This window comes from Pezoporus wallicus, unplaced genomic scaffold (assembly GCF_028554395.1).
Source record: "Pezoporus wallicus isolate ANWC-B61680 ecotype Strahan unplaced genomic scaffold, APGP_CSIRO_Pwel_v1 contig_2908, whole genome shotgun sequence".
Lineage (NCBI taxonomy): Eukaryota > Metazoa > Chordata > Aves > Psittaciformes > Psittacidae > Pezoporus > Pezoporus wallicus.
The window spans coordinates 3,053,231-3,069,386 of record NW_026642179.1 but is presented as its reverse complement, the minus strand read 5'-3'; the positions used below and the strand labels follow the sequence as shown (position 1 = coordinate 3,069,386).

Below are 16,156 nucleotides of genomic sequence, written 5' to 3'. Positions count from 1 at the left end.
AAAGATACCTTCCTTCTATAGTATAAAATAGCAGTGAGATCAAGCTGTCAAACACTACTTTTTCTGTGTTGATTTCAAAGTTCTTTACAAAGGAGCTTGGCATTGCTTTACCTTTTGTCAGTCTGAGAAATTGAAGCACGAAAAAGAAAAATGACTCTTGTGGCAGCCTGGAGTCGATGCCAACTAAGTGCTTTGTCTACTATGTCACACTGCTTTGAAGGGGACTAATCTCGTAGTTTCAACTAGTATTAAACATGCTACTAAAACCATGCAAATATTAGTCATCAACGATACGGATGGGTTATGAAAACAGGCATCATAAAGCCATAGCAAATGACAAATCTTTTGAAAAATTCAGTGAAGGGCAGAATTAGATTTACTTTTTAAAAGAGATTCAAGTAATAGCATAACTTGTGCTCTGTCGCATGACATGTTAGCATGCAAAGTGAGCCAGACAACTATGTTATTTTAACCCACATTCAACGTTCCTATCAGTAAATCTGCACAAAGGGCCCCGTATCCATATCTCATGTGGTACTATCATTAAATCTCTTTTTTTGCTACTGCTTGGAATTTCATTATGAACCATTAGTGATGTAATGCTAAACCTACAGAATCTTAAACATCTCTTACAATCCGTGGAATAAAGTAGTCTCATGCCAAATAAAAAATGCAGTACCAACAAAAGATGCGGCATCTTTTTCAAATTGCTCATTCCATTTTTTTCCCAAACATGTTTCATCTAAAGTGTTTCAAACCTTCAGTTAGATCTCTTTTCCAATAAAAGCTGTTTTCTTCACTCCCCGGTTCCCAAGACATTATTTGATGCGGCATTTAAATACAAAATGTTTGCTATATGCTGCCCTCTTTTGCATGAATAGTGTTTGAGTTGTTTCTGGTTGTTGTAGGAGCCTGCCTTTAGAATTTTTTCCTGGAATTGTGGGATTCTGTGAGAGAGTCTTTCTCACATTTATAATCTGAGATTACCCAATGTTTCATTAATAAGTGACATGAACCATACCAGTCTCAAACTAACAGAGTGGAATTTGTGTCTTTGAGAAGCTTCTTGTTCATAAAGGTGGTTATGATTTACACCGGGAAGAGGATAAAAATCTTTAAAAATGTATATTTAATTATATGGGCAATGATTCCGGGATGTTCTGGATCTTCTGTGAAATGTTTAGCTGGCACAGACATGCTTCCATCACAAATAGGAGAAAAACTGAAAGTTGTACTTTTAAAAGCAGCACATCTTGAGCAGCCAAACAAGGAAAGAACTGCCTGCTTGTGATTTTCAGTCTACAGAAAGGCATGTGTGTGCTTTTCTGGAGGTGCTGTGGAAGCTGTTTTGCTGGAGTTAGTGTTTTAGCACTGAACCTATGATGGCTAGTGGTTGGAAAGCAGTACTGGGGGGGGGGGGGGGGGGGGGGTACTGGCAGGAGCACGGTGTGCTTGTGGGTCCTGCTGACTCTGTGGAGCCATTGCTCCATGGGCTTTCCTTGTGCTGTGCAGCGATGTAACAAAGGATGGGCCATCGGGCAAGGGAGTATGTCCTGAATGTTCATACATGTGCTTGGCTGCTGGGGTCGATGAGGAGCTATGCTCAGGAAAAATGAGTTGTTGCTGGCTCCCTTTCAGCGATGTGTGGGAATGAGCTGAGGCCCAGAGCGGTCTCAGCCAGAGTGTGAACATCCATTAATACCTTGTCTTCAGTGTGTACACTGCCATATCTGATTGTCTAGCTGCTCTCCTCACTTTGGAGCAACAAATTGTAAGGCACTGTATTGGTTTGCTGCCTTGTCTTGGACTGTTAGCTTTTTTATCAATAGAAACATAGACTACCAGTGGTCAGTTAAACATCGAGGAAGCACTCAATAGGCCTTCCAGTGTGTACCAAAACAGAAATAACCCCAGGTTCTGGAGCTGGAGTATGGATGAGGTTTTCAGCATGGTGTAGCTAGGAGCTAGAAATGCTTCTAGAGAGGATGATGACTTAAATTCCACTCTTCCTTTGTGAACTTGTAAAAAACAGGTTTGTAGATTTAAACAACAAAACTAAACAAACCCCCTCTCCCACAAGCCCCTGTCTCTTCAAAGTTTTATTTTCTTTGAGCTATAAATTCACTGCTGATATTGTCTTAGGAATTGGCTGGGTGCCGGATACAGTTGTCCCACAAAAATGTACAGAATCTCTATCTTTCAGTCTCCAATAAAGAAAAACATGGAACAAAAATGTCAGGGATAAAATGTGTAAAATAGAACATGACCTTCTCTGGAGCAAATATATTCAAGACTTACAGGAGCCTCAAAAAAGCCACTCTTCTCTAAAATGCAAATGTTTCTTTTGGTGATTGATGCCAGAGGCAGTAAAATAGATGGGTGGATGGTGGGAGCTTTAACCAAAAATGTCTGATCAGAGGTTTTAAAACTGGATTCTGCCTATATGTGCAGCATTCATGCATATGCTGTGTTTTTGTAGGCTGACAGCTGATAACCTGCACTGCTTTTTTTCCCGTCATATAATTGACTATCATATGTTGAGTTGCCATCAAACTGTTGTTAACACAAATGGTTAGAAATTCAGCTTCATGTTTGAGTTATGCAAGGAACTAAAAGCTGTACTTTGAGCAAGGTTATGGCTAACTGTGCTTTTTCACATCAGTAGTGAAAAATACTGTGAAAACAGGCAAAACTGTTTTAGGTCTCTTCTAAATGCTGTTAGTGGAGAAATGAGAGGACTTATTTTAATATGTAAGATAAAAGTGTAAAAGAAGTTTCCTTGCTGTGGTAGGTAGAATTATTGTTTTGCCATCTTAACTATGTTCCTTTAATCAGTTGTATTTAAACATGTATAATGCATATATATATAATATATGTATGTAAATAAAAAAATCTTGTGAACAATTGCATCCTAAGGGAGACTTCCAAAAGCACCTAGGAAGTCCAGGAAGACACCTTTCTGTCACATTTATTCTTCATCCTGGTCAGGTGTAAGAGTTGGGATTTTGCATCTGAGGAGGACTACCTTCTTGAGCATTTAAGATGTTGTGCATATGTGTGGTTCTGCATTGTGGGTTGCTTGCTATTAGCACATCAAAGAAGAACTACTTCCTGTGATGGGTGGTGGTTTTCATGTTGTCTCTTGAGGTGATCGTAAGTGGAAGATGGTGTTGCTGGGCGCACTGACAAATATTTTCATTTGTCTCCCTTAAAATGTCTGCAGCCCAGATACACTTGGTGTGATGTCTTTTGATCGCAGGAGCTGAATAAAACCAGGCTGAGTAATCCCTGGGAAGCTCTGCAGCCAGAGTTGCTGGAAAGCAGGGTAATTCAGCGCATACACTGGTTTCTTCTGAATCAGTGCCATACCTGATATGGTTTCAATGAGTTGCTTGGCTGTTGTTCCCACCTCCTCTTTTAACAGCCCTAATCCAGGACTCCAAAGATGTTCAGGAATCAAACTTTTATTTCTGTAAGTATTTAAATATTTGTGCCATAACTGGAGGAGTTGTCCTCAGCATTTTGGCTGAAAACCACTTTAAAGGGTATGGCATTTCATGGATGTGGCAATGAAGGAAGGCATTTTGTTTCCTTATTTAGCTTATGGAAAAGAGGATCAAGCCACTTCCAGGGGTATTGAAGTTGGTAGCCCTCCGTGCCATCATTTTTGTTTGCAGGCTCTACCATCTAAGTGTTTATACATGTAACATCATGGGACAGGCCTGCCAGGATTGCCCTACTGTGAGAGACTACAGTGCCTCAACATAATTTCCAGTCAGCATGTAATATCCTGACACTATTACTGATGAGGGAAAGGACTGGTCCATAGGTCCCTCTTTGTGAAACAGGATGTGTGTGAAGCCCTGCAACTCATTTTTCCTGGAGCTCAAGCCTTATTCTACAGCCCGTGCTCACATACCCTGGGTTGACCTGATATCAAATAAGCAGCAGTGTAATAGTGAATGAGACCTTGTTTTCATTCATGTCACTAAAATGGCCTAAACCATTAAAAATTGTGCTCTAAGTTGATCTGGAAAAACTTAGAGGCACTCCAGGTTTTAGGAACTAGCTCAGAAAACTTACAGGGCTTTTTTTTTTTTTTTGTAGCATACCATTAATTTGACAGACAAAATTAGGTCAAGTTAAATTGAGGGGAAGGAATTTCTTCTAAATGTTAGACTAATGCCTTGTGAGCTAAGCTATAATGACTTTAGTTTCTGAAAATGATCATTTCCCTCTGCCTACAGAGAACAGATTTTCACCTTGGAAGTGGGCAATGGAAAGTCGTGCTTTAATTTGCTTATAAAAATGTAAGTGGTCTGCTTCTCTGTTCAGAAGTAGCTATCTCTAGCTATAAAATTATGAAAGAAAGATAGTACTAACAACTTGAAGAAGAAGAGAAAGTTTGTATTTTCACAACTTTTTGGATTTGGTACCCTGTTTTCCCTCAACTTGGTAATTAGTTGGTGAGTGTAGAAGTAAATACAATGATGAGGAGATCTATAGGAAAGATTAAAGAAATAATAAGGTAAATCCATTTTTGTCACACTTTAGTCTCCTTTAGGAAAGAAGTGCATGACAATTAAGTCTCAGTTTTTCTTTAGGCATGTCATCCAGAGATTGCTTGACTATGAACCAAATAGATTAGTTTTATACAGTCCTTTTAGCCGCTGGTGTCGTTGACTGGTATTTATTGGTATAAACCAGTATGAAAGTGTATCAACAAATGGATAAAACGTTCCTCTGTCTCAAATTTTGTCTAGTAATTAGTGTTCAATCATGTCTAGTCTTTCATTTCATGGATGTTTCATTAACTGTTTCATTTTAGGAGAGAATTCAGGTTTGATAAATTTAATGGAACAGATTCAGACTTTATGCATAGAAAATGTTATTACAATTAGCAAATAGTGTAAAATATATTTATTAATTTTGTTTCACTGAGGAATATTTGAAGAGGTGTCACATAATGGATTTTTTTTTTTTTTTTTTGATACTGTGCTTTGGACTAGAGAATAAAATCAGTCCATGAAAGAAAAAACATGTCTTTGGTCAGGTATGTGTGTGTGCTCTGGACATAGTAGGTATGTTTTGGCTCTTCCTCAAAAAATGCGTGTCTAACTTCAAGTAGGCAACTAATCTCGTTTGGTTTGTGAGGATCATGCTTAACATACTTAAGTACCTTGTGAATGTGAGCACTTGATGTTAAAGTATCACAGGAAACAAGGCCAAGTGAAAGCCTTAGAATGGAAATGAGGTGTCCTGACTAAGACTGAGATGGAGCTTTATCTCTGATATATCTCAGCAGTCAGGAAGTCACAGAATTTAAGCTATTTATTATATTGCAACTTTGAATTTTTATTTTCCTCATTATATGTAAATTATAGTGTGTTTCTTTTTTCATAGCTACCGAAGTTATGTTGGGTGGGCAGTGTAAAAGCTGATTTCCTACTTGGAAGAACTGGATCACTTCATGTAGCTACAGGACTTCTGAATGGCATGTCAGTCACTGAATTTTATTAATAACTGGAGCAGTTGTGTTTTGTTGATGCAGGGGTAGTTCTAGATTTTTCTCTGCATTAGGACATGCAACTGCTATTGACTGTAATGGGAGTTTTACTGAAGCTGAGATAGTCCAGAAATCTGGGCCTCTGCAATGCTCAGAGGTAATCTGTTCCTTTTACCAGGTTTCCTGGATTTGGCCAACCTCAGAAAAAGTGGATATCTTCAGCCCTTCCTTTGATGCAGTCTTAGGAAGGTCCACGGTAAAACTTTCTGTAGGAACTGACATCTCAGCTGGACACAGCTGTGATTTTCCATCGTGGCTGTTCTTGGGCCAACAGAGGTGTTACTTGCTTTTGCAAAACTACAGGATACAAGCTGTGTTTAGTCATGTTGGAGCACAGTACCCTTCGTGTTGTGGAGGCTTTTAGTCCCCTATCATCCCATCACATGCTCTCTTTGTAAGACCTCGTTTGGCAAACAGTATAAAATTAAAACAACCCCCTCAAAATTCCCTGAGATAAGCACCCCGCCCTCCTGCCCCAGCACTACTGCTTAGTGTTTTAGAAGAAATGGCACAAAAATGCAATGTCACTTGCAAAGGTGGGTTATATTTTTCCAGGGCTTTGTCAAATATTCTACTCAAACCAGTTGGTCTAATGAATACTCATGTCTGTTGATGGTGTTGATTAGGTGGAGAAACAGGGAAGGTAAACTATATTTGTCTAATTAAAGACTGATTGTGAAAGCAGCTCATTTTGAGAGAACTTTCTTCACCTGGTTTAATAGATAAATAAAATTTATCTGGACCTTATCATATCGGCCTTTTGTTTTTTAAGTATATAGACCTTTGGAAGTTTTCTCTCTTCACTGCCTCTGTAGATGAAAGGGAATGGGAGCCAGCAGAGCCCAGGAGCAGCTTTCTACTTGGCTTACATTACTCCAAGAAGGATATCTGAATGTGTTCTCTCTCTGAGATATTGCTAGGAGGCAATTTGTAGTCTCACTGCACACTGACCAAACTGTTGTTATTTATCCTGGCTGTTACTTGAAGGTGGCTGTTTTATTACTGTAACAGTCAGAAAGTGACTATGTACATGTAAAGACAGACAAAAAACCTGTCACCGAAAACTGTATAAATGTATTCCAGCAGCTATGCAGAAATAGCCAAATGTTTTTGCATCTTTGACTGGAAGAAGCCAGTAGTCAAGGAACTGTGCTGGCCTACAGCCAAAACAAATAGGGAATTCCCTTAGATATTTTTTGTGAAGCAAATCATGGGGGCATAATCAAGTTTGGCTCCATGTTAATCGGTGCAGTTTGGCTATTAAAATTCTCAGTTCTGTGGCTGATGCTTCCTGGGCTTTTCTAAGAATTGCATTACATTGTGATTGAGTTACACTCATGGCAGCAGGATCAGGTTAATGGAGGAGCAGTTTTCCCTGCAAGGGGAAGCGGCTCTTTTCCCTTAATGAGGCTTTGGATGCATATTGCAGTTTGCCCTTTCTTGCTTGGGGTTTTCTTCTTCCTCACTGGAATAATGACCTGCGTCACTGGAAAAAGAAAAGGAGCTGCAAGTCAGCTTCATCAGTGGTGCTACGGTACTGTGAAGTTCTGCCTTTGGTGCCTTCTTCATTCCAACCCATAAATACTTCTGTCTTTCCAGTGCCTGTGATAACTGTTTGGTTAATCAAAGAATCCCTCGGGAGCTGAAGAAGCAGCATCTTCCAGGCTCAGGGGCATCATAACTGGTGAGATATGCTATTTATGTTCTTATATATATACATATATATATAAAGTACACCCAAGTGTATATATATATATACTTGGGTGTACTTTATTTTCCTGGAGGTATTTTAAGTTAGTCGAGACACTAACTTCAGCTTAGTTTCCTTTGAAACTCGAGGTCTGATGTGGAAAGAGGCCATTCTGTGTGGTTAGCGTTCAGCTGAATTTAACACACTAGAAAGATACTTTCTGGTTGTCCTTGATTGAACTGACTGTCAGAAATTGCTTGGGTATGTGGGAGCCTTCCACCTTGATGTTTCCTTTTGTTAGTGTTTTATGTGCTAAGGATTATGAGTAAGTATGTGCACAGTAATATAGCTCTCTGAGAGAGAGGAAAATTCTTCCATGTTCTGGTTCCTATGGTGGCTCCTGGACATTAAACCTATATGTAGTCACATTTGCACACACACATCAGCTGTATACACATGGTACAGACTGAGGTAATTATTTCAGCTCAGCAGCCATATTAGTCTTTCTCCTGGTGAAAGGTTATGAATATGGAGACTATTATATGTCATTAAGATAATAGTGTTGATGAATATGTTAGTAAAGTCGATGACTCTATATCCCCTAGGTGTTCTGGTTTTAGTTTGACAGGGACATGTGAAATTATTCTGCCTGCCAGGTGGGAGGAAATTTGCCTTTCAAGAGATTGTTGCTTCAGCACTTGATAGGAGTCTTGCTTATAATTGCTGTTTAGCAAAAATTGCTCTAAGTGAGGAACTCCATGATTTTGACTACACAGGGGGAGGTTATGATGTCATGTGTAACAAATTCCCTGTTCCAAAAGCATGGGGCATTTATATAAAATAGTAACAATGCAGAGTTATAGCAGTGAAGATGAAGGAAAACAATTAAAAGGGATTTATAAGCAGAAGCCAGCCTTGATGATAAGGGAGGGACTTGCCTTGAATGGCTACGTTTTTGTTGAATGCCTCTCTGAAATGGCTGGGCACTGTCAAGGGCTGTGCCTTGGATGGGGGATATCAGAGATCCAGTCTTGACTTTTTCTGTGAGAGTAATCTTTTGTAAGTGTCTCAAGAAGCTGTGGTCATACACATGGCAGAAGTGATGGCTGTGGGGTCTGCATTAACTTGTAGTGAGTGAAGAGCAGATAAAGGCTTGTGTTTGAGTGATGTTGCCTGTCTTGCACCATTTTTCTAGTCCACCTTTTATGATGACTGGTGATCATCAGGCAGATCTCAGTGTTAAGCAGCATTCCTGAGTGCATACTGAGTTTGTATGGTCAGCCGTAGCTTGCCTGCTCTTCTGAGCTCTGAATTTCACAGCTTACATCAGGAGATGAGGCTTAGGGTGAGCTGGGCTAAAGCCAGGAGTAATAGAAACCTAGAAGTGATAGGTTGTTGGAGAGTACTGGCTTCCAAACAGTTCTTTTTTATTTGCATGTAGAAGTGTAAAGGCTCCAGTTTAATTCCTTGGGAATAATTAATCCTTATGTATTGGAAAGCAATGCAATATGCAACGGGTAAGCTCTCCCAGGAAAGGCATGTCAGAGTAAAATTTTTGAGGCTGTTAACTAACGCTGACAGAGTTGGTTAATTCTGTAAGTATAATATTTTGGGTAAATTCCCAGCCTCTAAATGCCTGCAGGCAGACTTGTCCGTATTTGTGGTGTATTTGAGGTCTAGCGTTCCTCCTTTGGGCCGTGTATGTTAAGAGGAAGTTTTAATGGAAGGAAACATTGTGGCAGAGTAATAGCCTCCTCTGAAGCACTTCCCAAAGAAATGTGAAGGCCAAAGGTTTTGTTTTTTCAAGGCAAAAAATGTGAATCCTCTAATATTTATTCAGTTATAAATAGTGATGAGCAAGGCTCCAAGGATGGATTCCTGGGAGATTGTATCAGGGGTTGTTATTCCCCAAGCTAGGCAAATGCAATGGTTTTCTTTAATTGTTGTATCCTCTTTGGCACAGAGAACAGCAGATAGAGAATAATTGTAATCAATTTGTGAGTTTTTCATCCCTCTGCTCAGGTGCCTTTTATTTCTCTTGTCCCAACAAGAACAAAAATGTGTCTTATTTCTAATAACAGATGGCAGTTTGAGACTGGGAGAATCTTAATTCTAAATGTCTTGGTTCTCCAGCCATGGCAGTAGTGATTCAGATTATATTAGCATTAGGGGCAGTGCAGATGGTAGGAGAAAGTGCATCCTGGTAGGGGGAAGCACTTAACTCGGATGCAATAGCTGCTGCTGTTGAATGACTAGCTGGGCTTGGGCAATTAACTGCATTTATCCTTGCCTCTCTTTCTGCATCTGTAAACAGAAAGGGAGTTTTTTACTTGTTTACAACTTTGAGAGTTGCTGTTTGAAAATGCTGTGTTCCTTTAAACTGAACCCAAAATCTACTAATATAATTACTAATAGATGAATGTCAGCTAATTCAATTAACAGATTAGTTTGCCTCTCACAGTGAAATTCAGCCTCTTACAGGGCAGGTCTTATAAAGCTCAGCAAGCAATTTATGCACTGCTGAAGATTTAACATAAACCCCAAGTGATGCACAAGCCTTGCTAAAGAGGCTGAAACAGTACCTTCATAATGCCTTGGCACTTCTAAACAGAGTTACAGCATTTGAGATGTGTTTTATAGATTCATAGGTCTGCCTGAAACCACAGGGCAGTCCCGGTGCATGTGGGGCATCTGCCTCATTCATTTGCATTACCAGAAAAATAATGTCTAGACATAAAATTCTAAAATATAAGAAAATGCACAGCATTAGTTCTTAGGAAAGGAGTGCAGTTTCTGGTTTGCTTTCTGTATTTTCTATATCAAGAATGAATGTATGGTAACTAAACTTACTGGGAAAAGTGTCTGGTAGTAAATGAATTAGCTAAGACCTCATATAGGAAAAAAAGGTATTTTTCAAGCACTGGTATGGTTTTGTGTCGATATATGTTTTTCTGTTAGTAGTTATTGAGAAGAAATATCAAAATTGGCCTCTAATAATTATTAGATATCATTCCATAACCTTGCAATGTAGCATTTTTTTTCCAACATATGTAAGGCCGGTATTTAACTTTTTAGAGTTGTGGCTAGGATCTTTAGGATATTTTGAAGTTTAGGGAACCTAACAGATACCCCATTGTAATGTGTTGTGTGCTATCCACATCCAGAAAATTAATACCCAGTACTTATAACTCCCTCTTCTCCCCTCAGAACCCAACAAAAAACCAAACCGGCCAAGTCACAGGGATCAAATGACAGAACTGCTGCTTTTTTTGGTGGCTGTTTGTACTATCATATATGCTAAAGGCATTCCAACCAAGGGCATGTGGCCATAATGGAATTTGATGTACAATCAGTTTTAGGGAACAGCCTGTGCCTTGTTAATATAATCCATAAAAGGCTTCCAAACTTCCTGAAACCAGTTCCTTCTGTTTTCAAGTCTGCATATGATCTCATAGGAAATGATCTGGGAGAGGCCAGCTAACCCTTTTGCATAATCAAGGTAGCATTGTTCTTTTAATGCCTAAAGTGACTTGTTTCACTGATATAAGCTCAATGATCCACTTCTCCTCTGTCGCCAAATGCCTGTTATCAGGCTTTGCACTGATTTCAGTGACATTTGATTAAGAGTGAGAGGACTGAAGTGTGACTGAAAGGCTGGCCTTGATAACGCCATTCATCTGCTTTGTCACCCTTTTTTGTCTGAAGTATTTTTAAAAATTCTAAACCTGGTGAAATTTGAAAGAGAACTGCAAATATGTAACACGGGTGAGCAAGGCTTATTTTGCAGTGGACTTAGAAGCAGGTAAGCAATCTGTGTTTTGCTAAGTTTCTGAAATAGCAGTAGTAGCAGGGCAGAAAGTGAGGAAAATATCCGCCCTGGATTTGATATTATAGAACATCTCATTTTTACATTAGCAGTAGATATAGAAAATGTGTTCCTGTATTGCAGCTCTTTAAATCCCTCACTTTCTTGGATGCTTACACAAGTGCAGAGTGCCTAATGGAGTGCGTGTTCTTTTATATCTTCAGGATACCCAGGATTTCCTTAATATAGCTAGGCCAAGAAGGGAAACACTTCAATGAGCTTCTATCTCTGAAACGAGCATTAATCTTCATTGGCAGGGGAGAAAGAAAAAAAGTATCTGGGTTCTGTAACTGTGCAGAAGTACAATCATGGTCTAGTTCATATGAGCAGGTAGTAACTGCACCAAACTGAAACTACAGTGAGCCTAAGCAGAGAGCACTGAGACACTCTGCTTACTGCAGAGTTGTTAAGTTTGGCACTCTGCTCTGGGCTTCAGTCAAACATTTTCTTAACCATATTAGGCAATAGGCTTTTGATGTACTTCTTATTGTTTGTGCTCGTATTTTATGGACTAGACAGCCACTGCTTTTAAGATCTAGCAGGTTTAAGAAAATAAGACAAATAAAACCCTTTAAAAACTGTCATTAAAGTTTGGCAACAAAAGAACAGCATTTCCCAAGACAAAGGTACCCAAAGCTGACATTGCGATAACACAAGTTGGTGGTTCCCTTGTGCTTTTCATCCGTATATCTTGATCACTCTGTAAAACAGACCCTGGTAAAAGCCCAGTAGGTAAATATTATGCTCTTATTCAGCTGAAAGAAAAAACAGTGCAGTGAATCTGACTGGCTAAGGCACAAGCATGCCCATTCCCTTTGGCGGACTCATCAGAGGCATGGTTAGCCCCCAGCAGAGGGGCAGGGTGAGCAAGTGGGTTGGTGACTTTTTAAACTGTTGTAACATGATTTCCTTGAGTTTGGTAAATGAAGCCTTTTGTGTCCTGGTGAACTGTCAACAAGATCCACTTGTGTGCCTGTCCTGTTTCCCTGAGAAAACAAAGAGGAGAAACAGAAAATACTAAATATTGAGTTGATTGGTTCCCTCACCATTGCAAATTATCCCAAAGCCAGTCAGGATCTGGCATTTATTTTCATGACTGAGGCACTGGCAAATGCCCCATCTAGGACATTCTTTATCAACACATGCAGGTCTTCTTGTGTCAGGGAGTTCCTAGTCAGAGCTGTAGCTTATACCTTGGGCACTGCAAAAGTATGTCTGTGTTGCTTCAGGGTTACGGATGTCTGAAATTCCCTAATCAGGGATAGAATATTCCACTGGAGAAATTTCAAAACCCATTTTCAACCTAAAATTTCAAAATAGGGTGTTCTCAGGATTTAACTGGCAATTTTTGTGTTCTTAAAGGATGAAAAGTTGAGAGGCACTAGTGTTGGTTAAATATATTATCAAGTCTACCTCATACTCTAGTAAATTTTACTATTAAAATTTTTATCAATAAATGTTTTAATAATTTTTGATTAACTACTACTCCATGTAGTTGTAAACTTTCACTAGAATGCTCTTGCTAATGCTCTTCTAATACTTGCAGACAGTTGTCACATCCTTTTCTTAGGATTAGTCAGTTGGTGCATCCTTATGCTTTTAATCTCTCTTTGTAAGTCAGCCCCTCTCTGCCTGCTTAACATCTTTATGGCTCTCTTGTGATCTTCCTCTGGGGTTGTTATTGTCATTCAGGAAATGAGTTCTCCAGAGCTGCATAAAATATTCCAGGTGTGATCACCAGAGCTCTGTGTTAGGGATATTACCTTTCTGCCCTGTGAGGTTGCCTTTTTGTTTCATTTAATATTGCTTGGACTTTTTCTGATACCACATCATGCATTATTTTTTGTCTGCTCTAAGTAACAGTATTAAATAAGGCTCAAATTTGAGTCTTCTGATTGAAAAATTTGGAAACATTCTTCAAAGATGCAAAAATAGCTGAAGCCATGCCCATGGTTTGTAGCTGTGCTGCCACGAGGCTTGAATGGTCTTGTGAGCTCTGAACCTGCTTTTTGCTGACAATGTGTATGGTATTATACAAGTCGTTTGACTTCTTGACCCCTGTGTCTGTATGTGTTAGAGGATGATAACACTATAATAGCTGCTTTTGGTAAGTCTCCTGTGAGTGTTGGTTCAAGTTTGTATGCAATCTGGAAAATATAAAGTGGAAATGTAAAATATTTGGGCAAAAGGCTGCAAGAAACCACACTACATGACCTGTAGGCTTATGTTGTCCAGGCTCGCGGAGATTGAGGAAGGTGATCATTAAAAATTCTTCTCATGCATAATCATTTGTCACCTTTGTTAAAAGAAGAGCGGAACTAAATCAAGTAAAAAGGGTGAACTTTTTATTGAGTGTAACCTCTGCGTATTTCACTAGAGACCCATTGAGAACACGGTTTTAACATGTCCAAATTTCCTTTGTTGTTTCGCCCAACTGTTGATTTTTATTGAGATCTGCACAAGCAAGTGTACAATTGGCCAAAAATCTTGGAAAAGGAAGTGAGCCTTTTGTTTAGGTGTGTTTATATCCATGCAAAATGAATGCAATATAATAAAAAATGTGGCAGGGTAGGGGGTGGAGCATGGAGAGAATAAAATATTATTTTTGCATGTACTCTGAACTCATGTAAATATGACACATCACAAACGTTTCTTCAGAGCCCAGGCTGTTAATCCACTCACTGACACAGTGTATGGATTTACTGGATTAAAGAAAACTGCATCATACCTTGCTGCATGTAGTAGATGCAGATGGAGGCAGATTTGTCTGACAATCCTCTGCCCATCATCTTTTGAATTAAAAAGCTGGTGAAGTTTTCACTGCAGAAACATACAGTTGATGTTAATTTGTGAGGAGCTGGTGTTTATCGGTGCTATATATATATACATATATATATATACCCGGTGAAGGGTTCTCTGAGTATTGTAACATATCTGAAAGCCAGGCAGTCTTTTTAATCAGGTCCAGTACTGCTTATGTGAGTTGAAAAATTTGCAGTAGTGGTCCTTGAGGCTACGTCCATGATTTACAGATTTAGTAAGCTAAGTTTATATTTGGAAATGAATGCTCTGAGGTAACTGAGGATAGACATACCTGAAAAAAGTTTTCTTAGGTAGTTAAACTTTTCACTGTAAATAGCTGCTTATAGAATTTGGTGGTTGAAAGATTACACAACCACTTGTGTGAGAGTTACTGGCCAGGTGAAGGCTTTAGCCATGGACCAGAGCCATGGATGAGGACTGTAAGGTGCACAAAAGGTTTGAAAATGCAATGCTGGCATGTAAATGTGCATGAGCTTTTTTGGCAGAAGGGAGGAGGTTCTAGATGACCATGTTCTGCATTCCCACAATACATCAGACTGAGACAAAATAGATGAAAGCGCAGCCTCAGTTCTGAATTCACTCAAGGGAAATGAGGAGGGAATAGAGAAACACTCCTGCTGGTTCCCATTTTAGATCCAGTAGAGACAGGAGTTGTGCTGTAGGGCTGCAGTTCAGTTCTTGCAAAAAAGCATTTCTATGGAATTTTGGCCGTAGGTGGACTTCCCAAGAACAGCTACTGTTTAGAAGATATTCCAGCTAAAAATCTTCTGAGAGCAGTTTGAAAGTGTTGGCACCGTTTCACCTGAACTCCGATCCAACTTCAGCTATGAGAGGAACACAAGAGGTTCTGATTTGGATCTAAAAGCTTCCTGTCTACACTGTCCAGCTTGTACATAATAATGTGCAAACAGAACAACACCCCAACTAAGCGCCCCCCCCCCAATGACCACTTATAAAGAATATGAAGATAAAGTTGTACAGAATTTGTATTTGACTAGAAGAAGGCATAGCTTTAACCGCAGACCATTACAACCAGATGACAACATGTCCTCAGCAGTGAGAGGCAAGATTGTTGCAGGGTAACATGACACAAAAGCCAAAGGGACCCACACTGCACTGACTGAAAACACAGCCTGTGTTTTGGCTGGCTTTAAGCTGCCTTAGCAGAAATCCTTCCTGTTATAGTATTGTTGTTGTATTGTTGTTGTCAGCACCACAACTAATTCAGTTGTTACTGGCATCTGCATATGGACCTTTCCTTGACTTAATCTTAAACTACTAGGACTGGGCTATTGTATTGAGCTGTGTGAGAGACATTCAACAAGAATTCAAGAAGATGCTTTGTTTTCCTATACCTCAATTTTCCTATTGGAAGTGACCTTACCTGGCAGAACCAGAATAGGCAACATGTTCTGGATCCAGCCTATTTTATGTGTATAAAAGGCAGCTATTTTTAAGCGCTGATTTTACTATGGGCCACCTGTGGTGTTCTTGAGACAGAATTATGATGTTGCTTTGGATGCTTGTTTTTTTTTGTTTTTGTTTTTGTGTGCCTCCTTCTGTATCTCTGTGGTGTGTAATAGAGTAAGCTATAGAGCTATTACTACATCTACCTGTGTTTTGGGGAGAAATATCTTCCTATTATTGTGTCCCCCCAGTCTGTTCCAGAATTTTAGCTAATCATCTTGTCAAGAATTTAATTAAGAGTATGGATAAAAGAGAAGATTTTGGTTATGATGCTTAATAAAATGTGTAAATGTGACTATGAAGTTAAAGGTAAGCAGATTTTATGCTCCAGAGTGTGACCTGAATGCTCAGGGATTCAGAAAAAAGAGTTCACCTGTCTTATCCTACTTGTTATTGCATGATTTTGGTAGGTGAATTGTAGATTTGTTTTGTTTTCTCTTTGAATATTTCATAGGCGCTGCTGGAGGCTGAATGCTGATACTGGTAGAGTAGCAACTACAGCTGGCATCACTGATGTTATGCTTACGATCCAAACAAAAATAACAGATCAGAGCTCTATAATAATAGGAAAAGGAATTCTATAAACAAATTAAATATGTGGAAAATCCAAGTGAAAATATCAGTGGTTAGGGGAAAGTTTCAAGGACAGAAAATAGGCACTCAGTGAAAGTCAAAGCTGGTAACTGTCCATTGTATCTCTTTAAAATTTCTCTTTAAATTTTCAGGTTCAGATTTTTTTGCTTTA

At 39.2% G+C, this 16,156-nt stretch overlaps 1 protein-coding gene across 9 annotated transcripts in view; it reads left to right on the top strand.

Moving 5' to 3' along the window:
- Positions 1–16,156, top strand: part of CALD1 (caldesmon 1) — a 253,307-nt gene that overhangs the window by 92,962 nt on the left and 144,189 nt on the right. The window contains exon 1 of one of the 9 annotated variants that reach the window (XM_057427894.1): positions 7,198–7,250. The exons of the other annotated variants lie outside the window; for them this stretch is intronic. The gene's annotated coding sequence lies outside the window, so the exon portion shown is untranslated. Of the gene's footprint in view, positions 1–7,197; positions 7,251–16,156 lie in introns of those variants that run through there. 9 annotated transcript variants of the gene reach the window in all.